This window comes from Alexandromys fortis, unplaced genomic scaffold (assembly GCF_014885135.2).
Source record: "Alexandromys fortis isolate MF-2015 unplaced genomic scaffold, M_Fortis_MF-2015_v1.1 scaffold_172, whole genome shotgun sequence".
NCBI lineage: Eukaryota > Metazoa > Chordata > Mammalia > Rodentia > Cricetidae > Alexandromys > Alexandromys fortis.
Window position 1 is genome coordinate 2,094,778 of NW_026068061.1, and position 15,027 is coordinate 2,109,804.

Below are 15,027 nucleotides of genomic sequence, written 5' to 3' on the forward strand. Positions count from 1 at the left end.
CTGTGGGGATTGGGAGTAGGATTTGGGGAATGCAGTTCTCTGCCAGCTTGGAGGGCTGAAAGCATGTGACCGGCCAGTTTTGTGCTGGTGTTTTCCTTCCTCCTTTCCTCGTAACTGTTTCTTTTAATCTGCTCCAGCATCTGGGAGTAGTCAAGGCTTTTGCAGTTCTGCTGGAGCCTCCCACGGCTCTACCCTATGTGGAGCAGATTGTCAGGGGTGGTTGCTGTGGCTGGCAGGGAGGAGCCAGAGCCCCGAGTTTAGCCAAGGGAGCATGGGAATTCAGGATAGCCATTATGTGACCCCACATCACACTAAGAAAAGGGAATAGCAGAAGCAAGTTAGACTCCAAAAAGTCTCCCATAGCATCATGGGAACTTTTGAGTAGCTTCCCAGGAGACTTGTATGGGATTTCTTCCAGACAAGGATGTACATTTTAGGCCAGGTACTTGGCACCCAAGCATCCAACAAGTGGGCTTCATTCCTTAGTGAATTTGTGACCTCAGCTTTCTTGCCTCTATCATGGAAATATCACTTCTTTGTATCATTGTTTGGGGAATTAAACAAAATGGTACATACACAGTTATGTGACATTGTCCTTAGCTCATAGTGGAAACTTAATAAACATCAGCCTTCCTTTACCTACTATCACTTTATACTGTCTAAGTTCGCAGTGAAATTGAATAGATCTGGTGTGTTCTACAAAAAAAGGTCAGTGCAGCTACAATGCAGCTTGTTAACAAGCGTTTGTTGTGGGAAATCAAACATCATACCTGATAGATCCTAGAGTTGACGATTCCATTACTTAAGTCACCCCCAAAACATGCCATCTTTGAACAACGGTGCAGGATTGACTCTCGTGGTTCTGCGGGTTCACTGGGGCTGGCGGGACGCTGCTTATGGCAGCATCTTCATATACTCTCCCAACGCCTCAGCTCTCCTGACATGCCACTTCTCTTCAAGAAAGCCGTCTAGACTTCTTGTTGGTGGCCAGAAGCCCCAACATAGCAGAGACGGAAACTGTCAGGGATCACAGAGCTTGAGACTAAGAAGGATCCAGGGTCTCTTCTGCTATATGTAGAAAGTTGTCCTAAAGTTTCTATTGCTGTGAAGAGACCCCACGACCACAACAACTCTTAAAAAGGAAAAACATTTGATTGGGGCTGGCTTATAGTTTCAGAGGTTTGGTTCATTACCATCATGGTGGGAAGCATGGTGGCATGTAGGCAGACATGGTACAGGAGAAGGAGCCTAGAGTTCTACATTTTGATCTGCAGGCAGCGGAAGTGAACGCTGCATTAGGCCTAGCTTGAGCATCTGAGACCACAAGGCCTGCCCCAACAGTGACACACTTTCTCCTCCAACAAGGCCACACCTACTCCAGCAAGGCAACACTTCCTAATAGTGCCACTCCCATTGCGCCAAGCATTCAAACACATGAGTCTATGGGGCTATTCCTGTTTAAACCACCACAAAAACCAACCCAGCAACAGACCATCTCAGGTTTAAGGAGAACAGGGATGGATCCTGCTTCTTCACAGGTAATGGAATGTATGTGTGCATAGACAGGGAACTGGTCGTGACAAATTCTATTTCCTACCTTTCTTTTTGTGGAGAGAGGCTTCTTTTTCCTGACACTGGAAATGCTTCCTGAAGGGCAAATATCTACATAAGATTGAAATGTCTTCCTCTTGGCTTTGTCCCCTTGGAACCTGACCTAGAGTTTCCGTCCTCTGTGACAGGAATTTATTGTTCTGTACACAAAGTTAAAATCAAGACCTTGGCAAATGGATGGATCTAGAAAAAAATCATTCTGGGTGAGGAAACTCAGACCCAGAAAGACAAACATGGTGTGTACTCACCCACAAGTGGATATTAGATGCAAAACAAAGGATTACCAGGCTACGATCCACAACCCCAGAGAAGCTAGGTAACAAGGAGGGACCTAAGAGAGAAACATAGATCTCCCTAGGAAGAGGAAACAGATGAGATCTCCTGGGTAAACTGGAGGTGGGGCTGGAGGGGAAGGGAAGGGGGAACAGGAAGGTGAGAGATTAAGTTTATTGAGTTGGGGGTGGGATTTAAAGAAAGAGATATCTTGATAGAGGGGCCATTTGGGGGTTAGAGAGTAACCTGGTACCAGGGAAACTCCCAGAAATCCACAAGGATGACCCCAGCTGAGACTCCTAGCAGTAGTGGAGAGGGTGTCTGAACTGGTTTTCTCCTATAATCAGATTGGTGACTACCCTAATTGACATCAGAGAGCCTTCACCCAGTAACTGGCGGAAGCAGATGCAGAGATCCATAGCCAAACACGGGCTGAGCTCTGGGAGTCCAGCTGAGGAGAGGAAGGAGGAATTGGAAGATCAAGGGTGGTCAAGATCATGATGGGGAAACACACAGAGACAGCTGATCTGAGCTTGTGGGAGCTCATAAACTCTGGACAGAAAGTTAGGGAGCCTCTATGGGACTCACCTAGGCCCTCTGCATGTGGGTAACAATTGTGTAGCTTGGTCTATTTGTGGGGCCCCTAGCAGTGGGACCAGAACCTGTTCTTGGCACATGAGTTGGCTTTTTGGAACCTGTTCCCCATGCTGGAATGCCTTGCCCAGCTTTGATGCAGGGGAGGAGCTTGGTCTCGCCTCAACTTAATATGTCATGCTATGTTGACTCCGATGGCAGGCCTGCCCCTTTCTGAACAGAGGAAGAGTGGATGCAGGGGAGGCAGACAGGAGGTGGGAGATGGGAATGGGAAGAGGGGAGGGGAAACTAGTGGGTAAGTAAAACAATGAAAAGAATTAATAAAAAAATAAAATTAAATACTTAAAAAAGCCAAATTATGAGGAGAAAAAAAGGCTTTGGACCAATCAGATCACTGCCTGTTCTAATTTTCTTTCAATCTTTCTTTCCTTTGGTTTCTAATAATCAGAGCTTTGAATGAGTGCCACATACTTAGATAATTCTTCCCACTAGCATAAGTCTCATGCTTTAATGAGGACTTGTACTCTTTCAATGCACACCTCAGTTTGTGATTTGACATTCATGAGATAAGATTGGTTTCTAGTTTCCTGGGCAAACTTTAAAACGCTACATAGTTAGGGTCCAATCATCCTCAGCATGTGTATTACCCTAAAGAATAAAAATATTCTTTCTCACCAGAACAATTTCATAAAAATAATAATTTTATTTTTATAGTCATGTGTTTAATTTCCAAGAATCAGACCTTAGAACTCTTCATGTTCAAATTAAGAAGAGAGAACGGTTTGCCTCTGTGGCTCAAGCAGTATGTGTCTGTTCTTTACGTGCCTGTTCTACAGCAGCAGGTATGACCTCAGCCATGCTGGGATCTGAAAGAATGTTTCCAGGTTTCTACTCCCACACATCATTCCTGGACACCTTCATCTCAAATTCCTTTCCGACTGACTAATGTTTGTTTAGGTGAATATTTCAGGCGCAACATCCACTTGGCTAAAACTCTCCCTGAAGTGCCTCTACCCTCCTAGAACAGCTTCCAAAAACCTGTTCAGCCTCACTTCCACACCCTCTCTGGAATCTTCCCTAAATTCCACACTCTGGAATCTGAAGTCTGGCATCCTGTTTCTCCGCATATTTGGATACAGCCTGATTTAGTTTCCATGTCCCCTAAATTGGAAACACAAATGAGCAATTTGGATTCTGAGAATTTTTTAAAGATTTATTTTTATGTTTTATTGTTTCACGTTATGTGCATGTGGATACCCGTCTCTATATGGGTATGCGGACAGGAGTGTAGGTGCCTGCAGAGGCCAGAGGCATCAAATCTCCTAGAGCAGTTGCAGGTGCTTGTGAGCCCATGGTGTGGGTACTAGGAACCAAACTTAGGTCCCCTGGAAGAGCAGCAAGTATCTTAACTGCTGAACCATTTCTCCAGCCCCTCCAAGAAACTTTTTACTAACGTTTTTCTTTATGGCTCTTACTTCTACCTCAGTCAGAAATGGCTACCCTGCCTCCAGGAACCTCCGAATGAGACTGAGACTGAGAGCTGTCTCCTCCCGTTTTATAATTCTTCTAGGATTGGGATTAAAGGCGTGCACCACTACCACCTGGTCTCTAGGGCAAACTAGTGTGGCTCCTGGGGTTTAAAGGTGTGTGTCACCACTGCCTGGTCTGTAAGGCTGACCAGTGCAGCTATTTTACTCTCTGATCTTCAGGCTTTATATATTAAGATGCAAATGAAATATCACTACAGAAAAGAACTGAATTCAGAGGCCACTGAGGAGTGCTGCTTAACTGGCTTGCTCCCCATGACTTGCTCAGTTTGCTTTCTTATGCAGCCTGAGACTACATGCCTAAGAATGGTTATTGGCCACAGTGGCCTGGGCCCTACCACATCAATCATCAATCAAGGAAATGCCCTACAGACTTTCTTACAAGCTAATCTGATGGAGACATTTTCTCAGGAGAGGTTCCCTCTTCTCAGATGACCTTACCTTGGATCTAGGTGACAAAAAAATAAAAAACCTACCAACACACCATCTCATAATGCAACATGCACTCAGTAAAACTTTAGAAGTCCCCGTATTCTAAAAAAGTCCCAGCTTTAATGTCCAGAATTTAAGTCTTATCTGAACCTCAAGACAATCTCTTTGCTGTGAGTGCATATTAAATCAAAAGCAAGTTGCACAGTACTGTGCAATGGCACAGAGTAAATATTCCCATCCTTAAAAAGAGGAATAAGGATATATCAAGGAATGATTGGGTCAAAGTAAGACAGAAATTTACCAGGACAACCACGAAACCCAGCGGCTCCATATCTGACATCTGAAGATCCTTATGGGATCATCTGGGCTTCGTGGGTTTGAGAAGCTTCAGCCCTTCAGTTCTGTCTGCAGCACATGCAATCTCTTTCTTGGACCAACTGAACTCCATACCTGTACCTTTCTTTGGTGGATTCCCCATTTACAATGTCCACTGCAACTTAAACTCCACCTTCAGCTTCATGCAACTGCAACTCCGGACATGTTTGCAGGAGTCCTGACCCTACCACAACCTTCCTGGCCTCAGCAGCTCTCTGGAATTGTGGTTTAAGACTCCACAAACCCTTCAACCCTGCATCTTTCACACCAGTACAATGTAAATGACTGCCACCTTCACTACCGGTTCTATTTGACGTCTCTGGCTTAAGTTTCTTGTGGAGTTATTTTTCATCAACATTCGCTGGCATGTGTGTTTGACTGTACTCTCTTCAGGTATTTATAAACTTCCTTAAATCTTTTCCTAAAGAATAAAAATGAATTCATATTTGAACTAATGAAAAGGATAAATGTTCAAAAACATAAAGAACTAGCTAGTTCTATGCAGTCAAATACTCCCGAAACAAGTTCATCTTGGTAATCATCCAACATTTTACTTGTGTAAAGCAGGAACCAGTTCTACATGTCAATCAACACTCACTTCATCCGGATATCTACACCAGCTCTCTCAATGGAGTTTTCAACTTTACAAAATGCATTACCTGCACACACATGAGGGGAGCTTATCCACCTCAAGTATTCTTCCCCAATATTTTTGCTCCCAATATTTTCCATTTCATTTCATTTTTTAAAAATTGGAAGCTGATTCTAGCTGATTCCATGACTTCTTAATGGATACTAATTAATACTACAAGAATGTAGGCATTCGGTATAGTCACTTCTAGGTAATTAGATGCACAGTGACTCTAAAAAAGAGTTCAACGATGAGAAGTCCAGAAGCAGATAAATAGCTGGATCTTGTGTTCTCCACAGCTTAGTTTTATACTCTTGCGTGAATGATAGCTTCTATCACCATCATTGCTATTACCAATTAATATTTTATGATGTCTTCATTATGTCTATCAAGGACTTTACCTTTATGGAAGACAACGTCATAGAATTTAATGAGTGTCTCATTTTCATCATCGGGGCAGAGGTAAGATTAAAGGTTTTGACAGGGTGATAAGTTTTGAAAACAAATATAGCCCTGGAAACCCCTGAACAAGTTTCAAAGTGCTCACTTCCAAAGTCCTTCATGGAAAGAAGTTAATTGCAGATGCTCAGAGACCAGAGCCTGGGAAACACTGGACTGTTTCAGAGAGGTCTAAGAAAAATAAACTCTGAGAAACAGCCGCTGGAATCAGTCCATAGTGGTGCTGACGAATGCAATAAAATGCATTGTAGTGAGACCAGATAGAAAGCAGAGTGAGCCAGGAGAAAGGAGGAGGGGCTTGACCACAAGAGGAGACCAAACCATGAAGTGGCAGTTGAGGGACAGAGCAAAACCAAAGGAAGACGTCCCCAAAAAAATAGGAATTCCAAAATGACACATTTTGACAATTACTTAAGTTGTTGGTGTGTAAATGGTGATTCATTATATAGATCTTTCTATTTGACAGATATATTTTTATTCCCTTAACATTAGACTAGGAAAATCAAGGCAAAAACTGAGCATGTGAGAAGAAGGTAAAGGGATGAATTACAGGAGAATATGAAATGTATTGGAAAGAATAGCAGCAGTTGCTGGCATTGTCCTCGGGTGTGGAACACTGAGAACAAGAGAATTTATGACATAAGAAACACACACACACAAAAATGGATGGAAGTAAGAATAAAATACTAAAGAGGAAGGCAAGGAAACAAAAAAAAATCTGTAAAATGAGGGCTGGAGAAATAGCTCAATGGTTAAGAGCACTAACTGCTCTTCCAGAGGGCCCGGGGTTCAATTCCCAGCACCCACATGGCAGCTCACAACTGTCTGAAGATCCAGTTGCAGGGGATCGACACCTTCACACCAATGCACATAAAGTAAAGCCGGGCGGTGGTGGCGCACGCCTTTAATCCCAGCACTCGGGAGGCAGAGGCAGGCGGATCTCTGTGAGTTCGAGACCAGCCTGGTCTACAGAGCTAGTTCCAGGACAGGCTCCAAAGCCACAGAGAAACCCTGTCTCGGAAAACAAAAAAACAAAAACAAAAAAAAAGTAAAGTTAAATAAACCATAAAAAATATTAAAACAAAAAAATCTGTGAAATGAAAAGGAAAGCAGAAGAGATGGTCCAAGCCTCCACTTCAGGGAAGAGGGAGGAGAACCTGTAACTTGGGGAGGAGTTTGAAGAATGTGAGAAGGGATAGAATGACAGTGATGAACACAAACCTGCTGATCAGGGACACAGTCTGTACAGTGAAGCCACCACGAAAGTGACTAAAGGGTCTAAAGGGCTCACACTGTAAGAGTCATCCCCCAAAAGAATCCTGCAAGCAAAGAGGTAGTGATGGCAGCTCTCTCCCAATACCTGAGCCTTCTGAGATCATCAAGTTAGAAGTGGCTGTCGGAGGACAGAAGTGTGAAGAGTCCGACAGTGTACAGAGGGTCCTAGAGCAAGCAGTGGCACTCTCAAGTCACAAAGTGGGGTCTCAGAGTTGGGGGAGACATCTATAATACCCACAAAGAGCAAAGTGGAAACTTAGGGATGTCACATCTGAAATGCCCACAGTGGGAACTCAAAAGGAATGGGTAGACACCTGAGATACCCACAAAGAACAAAGTGAGAATTTTTGGGGGGGAGATGACATTCATCAGACCCCCAAATAAGTACAACAATAAACATGTACAGCATCATCCTGTGGTCCAAAGATTGCCTTTAAGAAGCCTGTTAGAAATGTATTCTCAGGACTCACCTTAGACCTTCCAAGTCTGAGTCTTAATTTAAATGATTCATTCCATATGACTCATTTTTTTTTACTCAGTGTTCTGTCACTATAACAAATATTAATCAGCTTAATGAAAGAATGGGTTTATTTTTGAGGTACACTTTGGAAGTTTTAGTCACCCTTAGTTGGTCTTGTTGCTTTGAGGTCAATGGCAAGATGGCACATATGATAGGGATGGATGTATGTGGTGGGCTAAAGCTGCTCACTTCATGACGGGTACATGGCAAAAGAGAAGAATGGGCAGAGGCTCAATAATCTCCTTTAAGAACATGACCCCTTGGTGATGTGAAACCTCCCGTTAACTCCCACGTTATAAAATGGTCAACCCCTCCCTTCCCAATGGCACCTTTGACTCACAGGTCCTTCAAGATTCAGACTATGGTGATTCAAACACAGTCCAATTGAGAAGTCCTTATTAATAACTGTCAGACATGTTTGTGGAACTACAGGGAATCACAGAATTGTTCATCTCTGTCTTAGTTAGGGATTGTATTGCTGTGAAGAGACACCATGATTACAACAACTCTTATAAAGGAAAACATTCAATTGGGGCTTGCTTACAGGTTCCAAGGTTTAATCCGTTATCATTGTGATGAAAGCATGGTGGTACCCAGGCAGACATGGTGCTGGAGAAGAAGCCAAGAGTTCTACATCCAGATCAGCAGGCATCAGAAAGAGAGAGAGTAAGCCATTGGACTTGGCTTGAGCTTCTGAAACCTCAAAGCCCACCCTTAGTGGCATACTTCCTCCAACAAGGCTACAGCTACTCCAACAAGGCCAGACATCCTAATACTTTCAAGGAATGTGAGCCTGTAGGGGACAATTTCAAACTACCACAATTTCAATCTCAAACTATTGAAGACCAAATAAGAGACACAATTCCCACTCAGGACCATGTCCACATTTGCCTCTGGATTGGTTCACAGCAGCGACCACAAAGTTGCTGTGGATTGCGTGAGAAGTGCAGCCTCAGCCCAACCCATTCAACCTCAGCTCAGGGACTTCCCCCAAACTGCCCTACCCACTGCTGCGCTTTAGGATTAGGCCAATGGACTGTACTGATATCAAAAGACAGTCAGTGTTCTAGCTCCAGGTGCTGGGTCTCATCACAAACACGCAAACAATATGATAAGCCACAACAACACCCTTTCCCCAAGCCACCGATTCCTTAGTAATATTCCCCCAAGAAGAATGATTTAGACGAAATTCAAGACACCGAATTTTGAAGAAGAATTACAAACATACTCATTGAACTCAAAACAAAGAGGACACAAAAATACACCTGGCTGAACTTGAAAAGGACAGAAATACAATAATTAACATTCAAAATAGCACAGATGGCTGAATGAAAAAACAACAACTCAGAATGTGAAAACTGAATTCAATAAAGAAACAAATAGTTGTCAGGTGTGGTGGTGCCCAGCACTCAGGAGGCAGAGGCAAGCTTATCTCTGTGAGTTCAAGGAAAGCCTTGTCTATAAAATGAGTTCCAGGTTAAACCTAGCTGTGTGATGAGACCACGTCAGAGAAAGAGAATAGAATATTAGGACTTGAATACAAAGTAGAGGCACTGCATGGCTTGATCAAAGAAAATCAGACATTGTTTAAAACTCACAAATAGAATATGCAGGGAGCTTGAGACACCATGAAAAGACCTAATCTATGAATTATTTACATAGAAGAAAAAGACTAAAGGAGTATACAGCCACTAAGATAGCTCTACAGAGGATACTAAAGGAAGTATTCTGGACTGAAACAAAAGATTAACATACAAAAGACCATAGAGTATAAGTGAACAATACTAGTACAGTTAATCAAAAGAAATCTAAGAAAACACCAGAAAAATTAGTAAAGGAAAAGAATTAACATATATGTGTATTTCAATAGTAATCCTGAATGCTAACCTCAAGACATTTATAGAGAGATTTCAATACCTACCCTCCTCTCCAAGCCAGGTCATTCTGACATAAAACAGAGAGACTTTGGAAGTCAGGAGCACTATAAATCAAATAGACATAACAGACAATTACAGAATATCCCAGCCAAGCACTAAGTAGCACACATATGAAGCTGGCTGGATAGAAGGCTCTACAGTGAAGAAAGCTTACAATTATTGAGGAGAATCCACTCTCAGCACCCACATAGCAGCTCACAGTCACCTGTAACTGTGGATACCGGGAACCTAATACCCTGCTTGATCTCTGTGGGTTTCTTCATGCACAAGGTACATATACATACATCCAGGCACACAAACATACACACAAAATAAAGTAAATATTTACTTTAAAAATAATGCATGTACTTCTCAGCAGGTCATGGAAGTGTCTGTAAAACAGAGCACATATTGGGACATAAAGCAAGCCTCAAAATTATAGGAAATGGGGAGTAATAATTCCCCAGGAAAGAAACAGTTAATGTCCTATGCCTTGGGAGATAAGAGGCTCAACTAACTACTCTTGTCAAACTAAATCAACACAGCATCAAAATGCCTTCTAAACAATCTAAGTTTATGTCCGTATACAAAAGCAATTTTCAGCTTTAATCAGAGAAGCTTCTCTTGACAGTGACCAGCATTAAATACAGACATTGGCAGCAAAGATGTCGAGAATACGTGTTCCATCCTAAACAAGGCTCAAGGGAAATTCTAGAATAGGGATACAGGAGTTATGCAAGATCCACAAGATAGAGTAGGAGGCTGCAAAGCGCCATCTTCTAGACTTGACACAGCCATTACAATTGCAAACTCACCATTATGGTTACCTGCACTGGGCCTGCACAAGAGAAGAAGCTCCTAATGCTGAAGTGTTGGCTATCAATAGACTCTGAATGAGAAGGAATCATTGTCTTCACTTGGATGCCTACTTCTTAGCCCACCAGGCACCAACCGACAGCTCCAAAGCCACGGTCACACAGATGGACCTTGTTAAGCTCAAAGGGGGGGGAAAAAAACACCACAAAGCAATAGACATTTCTATGAGAAAGAAAAGAAAAGGGGGATGATAGGAGATAGTAACAAGATGAGACAGAGTGTCATGAGAGCGGCCAGTATGCTTTGTGTACAAAGTGAAACTGACAAAGAACAAACCAAGGGGAAAACTAAGCAGGGTGTGGTGGCATATGCCTTTCATCTCAGCACTAGCCTGATCTATCGAGTTCCGGGATAGCCACTGCTACAAAAAGATTATTGGGCATCCATGCAAGTGTTTTTTCTGCTCTCCAGCCTTTATCATGATGATTATTGCCAGAAGAAGATGCTTGTGTTAGTAGATCAGTCCTGAGAGCCTATGAAGTTCACCGTAGCTTCAGGTCTCTGTGAATAAGAACAGACCTGAAATCAGTGATGTTCACCACTTAGTCTTGGCTTTCCAATTCTACCGTTTGTTATCAACAGAAATGGCGCAATTGTTCCAGAAAGGAGTCAGATGTTATACCTGGCTACTATGTCAACTCACTCCCTCTTGAAATTTGGTTTTATCATTTTCCCACAACAGATTTTATCTTGACCAGTGATTTTGACTCCCTTTTCTTAGCTATCTTGCAACTGAGGATCAGCTCATAAAGGCAGTATATGTAGCCAGAGTTTCCTTTGACTGATGGGATATAACAAATACAACAAATGCCTGAAGAAAATAACTCAAGAGAGAAAAGATTCATTTTAACCCATGGTTTGGAGTTTTGATCCACGGTGTCTGGTCCTAACTAAGCAGAAACATCGTGGAGAAAGAGCATGCCAAGGAAAAACCTTTCACATGGACAGATCTCCCTAGCTCACATACTCATTCCTCTTTTTCAAATTCAGTAATATGGTCATGGGCAGCTCACTTTCGTGAGCCCAACTAATCCTCATTATCACCAAGTATTCAGCTTCAAAATACCATTGGCATGTCAACTTGAGGACTGGGTTTCCAAGTTGTTACCTACCAAGGAACACATTCAAACTTAGGTAGCATTTAAAAGTATAAGATGCATTTCCTATTATGTGTATTGTTAAAATTTATCTTCCTTTCTTAGAAGCACCATCTATTTTCAAGTGTCTGTAGTACTAAGCATATGAATTCTCAATAAATATTCTGAGAAATATAGAGGTGTGAGAGCTAAAACTGGACCTGCAGAGGTTAGCTGGCGTACCTTAAACCAGCAGCTTATGGCATAATTTTTAGCACATTTCTTATGCCTGTTTATTTTGTTATTTCTTTTAAATGTGTCTGTGAATTGCTTGGCATTGGGGAAAATAAGCTTTTCTTTTTCATTGGGGAAATTTGTACATAGCGGTGAACGCCCTATAATTCAGCACTCAGAAAGCTGAGGCAGAAGGATCCCAGGACTGCAGAGTGAGAGTCTGTCTCAAAACAACAACAAAAAGAAACAAAAAAAAATGGCCAGATATCTGTACAAAGGCACAGACTGAAAGAGTGTTGGAGCATGTAGTCAGATTTATAGGCTAAGAGAAATGCAATATCAAAGTTTTCTTGCATTGAGTTGGGAGGGATGGTCAGTGTTCCTGTGTGGAGGAGTAAAAAAATAAATCCTTTCAAACTCTTAATATGAAATTATAAGCTTAGTTTCCTTTAAAATCCTCATGTGTATTGAGTTTTGAAGAGAGATGAGGTCCTTAGGTGACTGCTGTACTTCACCTCAGACAGTAGAAGAGAGATGAGTTCCTGTTGAGCATAACTTTCACCTGTAACCATGGCAACATGGGAGCAGGCTAAAATAAATCAATATCTGGGCAGGTTGCTCAGGACATATTTTTTAGCCAATGCTCACCCCTGTGTGAGAGGTCACAACTATGCCCTTCTGTACTAAGATCAGTGCTAGAGATGGCCACACAACACCCCTGTGAGTCACGAGGTAGGATCAACCTTGCATTCACGGGTTCAGAATTTGAGACCAACCGGCATGGTGACTTTGGATACATGCTGTCCCTGCTAGACTTTAAGGCTGCCATAGACTTTAAGGCTGCCTTCTCTACAAGAGCTAGTTCCAGGACAGGCTCCAAAACCACAGAGAAACCCTGTCTCGAAAAAAACCAAAAAAAAAAAAAAAAAAAAAAAAAAAAAAAAAAAAAGGCTGCCTTCTAGAACTACTCAGAAAGAATGAGTGAACACCCTGAGCTGTGAGGCTAATGTGTGACAGGCAGTACGCTCTATGGAGTCTGTGGTGGTTTGAATAAGAATCGCCCTCATAGGCTCCCATATTTGAGTCCTTAGTCACTAGGGAGTGGAACTCTCTGATAGGATTAGAGAATAAGGTGTGTCTTTGTGGAAGAAAGTGTGTCACTGGGAGTGGAGCTCCCACTGAGAGCAGAGCACTTCCCAGTCTCCTGTCCCTGCCTGTTGACTAGTTGTTGATCTATTAATAGCCACCTCCTGCAAAGGAAGCTTCTCTGATTCAAACTAAACGATGCCCTAGTCTATGGCTTCAAATGCCCATGCAAAACCCAGTCTCTCTGCTTGCAGATCAGGGCGTAGCTCTTTGCTACTGTTCCAGTGCCGCCCTTGCCACCACGTTCCCTGCCGTGATGAGAATGGACACACCCTCTGAAACTGTAAGCCAGCCCCAATTAAATGCTTTCTTTTATCAGAGTTGCCTTCGTCACGCTGTCTCTTCACAGCAATGGGACAGTGACTAAGACGCAGCCTGTGATACCTGCAGTGACTCCAGACTCTGAGATGGAGAAGGCTAGAGACAAGGCTCTGTCCTCCAGTTCCCCAAACCACCTGGTCCCTTTGTAGTCCAGTCTAGCCCAGACCAGGGGCTCTTGTAGTAATTTTCATATTTAAATGACCTGAGCACGCAAAGACTAGCCATGCCTGTCAGAGTCCATTGCTCCACTTAAGAGAATAGCTGGTTTAGCCCAGCAGTGGTGGTGCACACCTTTAATCCCAGCACTCAGGAGGCAGAGGCAGGCGGATCTCGGTGAGTTCGAGGCCAGCCTGATCTACAAGAGCTAGTTTCAGGACAGGACCCAAAGCTACTTTGTCTCAAAAACAAAACAAAACAAAAAAAGAATAGCTGAAAAAAAAAAGAATAGCTGGTTTATTATTCTTCCGGTCAGAGGAAGCAAGATGGTTCCCACCCCTGCTCCCAGTTCCGGCCTTACACGTGCATCCAGCGCCACGCGCTCAACAAATCACACTCAACCCATCTCGCCCTTTATCATCGTTCATTTTCCTTCTCTCTGCCAGCACGGCCTATAACATGAGCCCTTGGGAAATAAGCAAGCTCCGAGTTGTCTTAGTAGCATGCATAGGAATTCTGATCAGGTGAGCTGTGCTATAACAGAAGGGTTCAATGGGCATTAAAGTCTGACCGGCACTGGATTCTACATTTCCAAATCAAGCTAAAACCCTAAACTCGTCTGCCACTCAGAGCTCTGGATTATTGAATTCTCCCAACATATCAGCTATTAAAGGGTTTTATTTTAATTGTTTGGGAATGTTATACACCCACATTTATTTTGATCAAATCCACCTCTCATTTCTCCTCTCCAATCTCTCTCCTAATCCTATCCCTCCTTTCACCCACAGATATTTCCCCTCCCAATTTTATGTGCTCTTTACACACACACACACACACACACACACACACACACACACACACACTGAGATGACTTTAAAGAATTCCCAAAGCCTGTTTGAGTTAGTAGTCTGGATAGTAGGGAGCACTGTAGGCTGGGTAGTAGGGAGCACTATAGTCTGTGTAGTAGGGAGCACTATAGTCTGTGTAGTAGGCAGCACCGAACCCATTCATTTGTACCTGAGCTTTTGTGGGTCTTCAATTGACACTTGCTTTTGTTTTTGTTTTGTTTTTTATCTCACACTGACCCTGAGTTCTCTCAGTGTGTACACAGAACAACCGAGGCCCATTTCCTGGACTCTTCGGAGGGAACCTCAGTGCCTGCCTTTCCACGGTCCTTCCCATGGCCAGCTTCCCTAGCCGGCAGTCCCTGAAGTTTGGTCCCTAGACTGCCAGTGTGGAGCTGGAAAGAATCCCTTCCCCACCTGCAGTTCCTCGACCGCTCCATCACACTGAGCAACGCAATGAAAGCAGCAAGCAGAGCTGGTCGGAGTGTGGCTAAGACATCGCCAGTGAGGCAGAGCAAGCTGATAACTGAATTGTGGGGCCCGAAGCTAATGAAACTTCCAGTATGGATGTGTTCTACTGTGCCCCCACAACGTAACTGCCCTTCCCTCACGGCGCCTCTGCCTCTGCTGTCCACATCTTTCTTCCTCTAGAGCTCACTTGCTCTTAGACACAGGTTTCTAGTCCTGTACAAAGTAACTGAACAACCTGATTAGGAAAACTGCCTTTGCTAATTCCATGG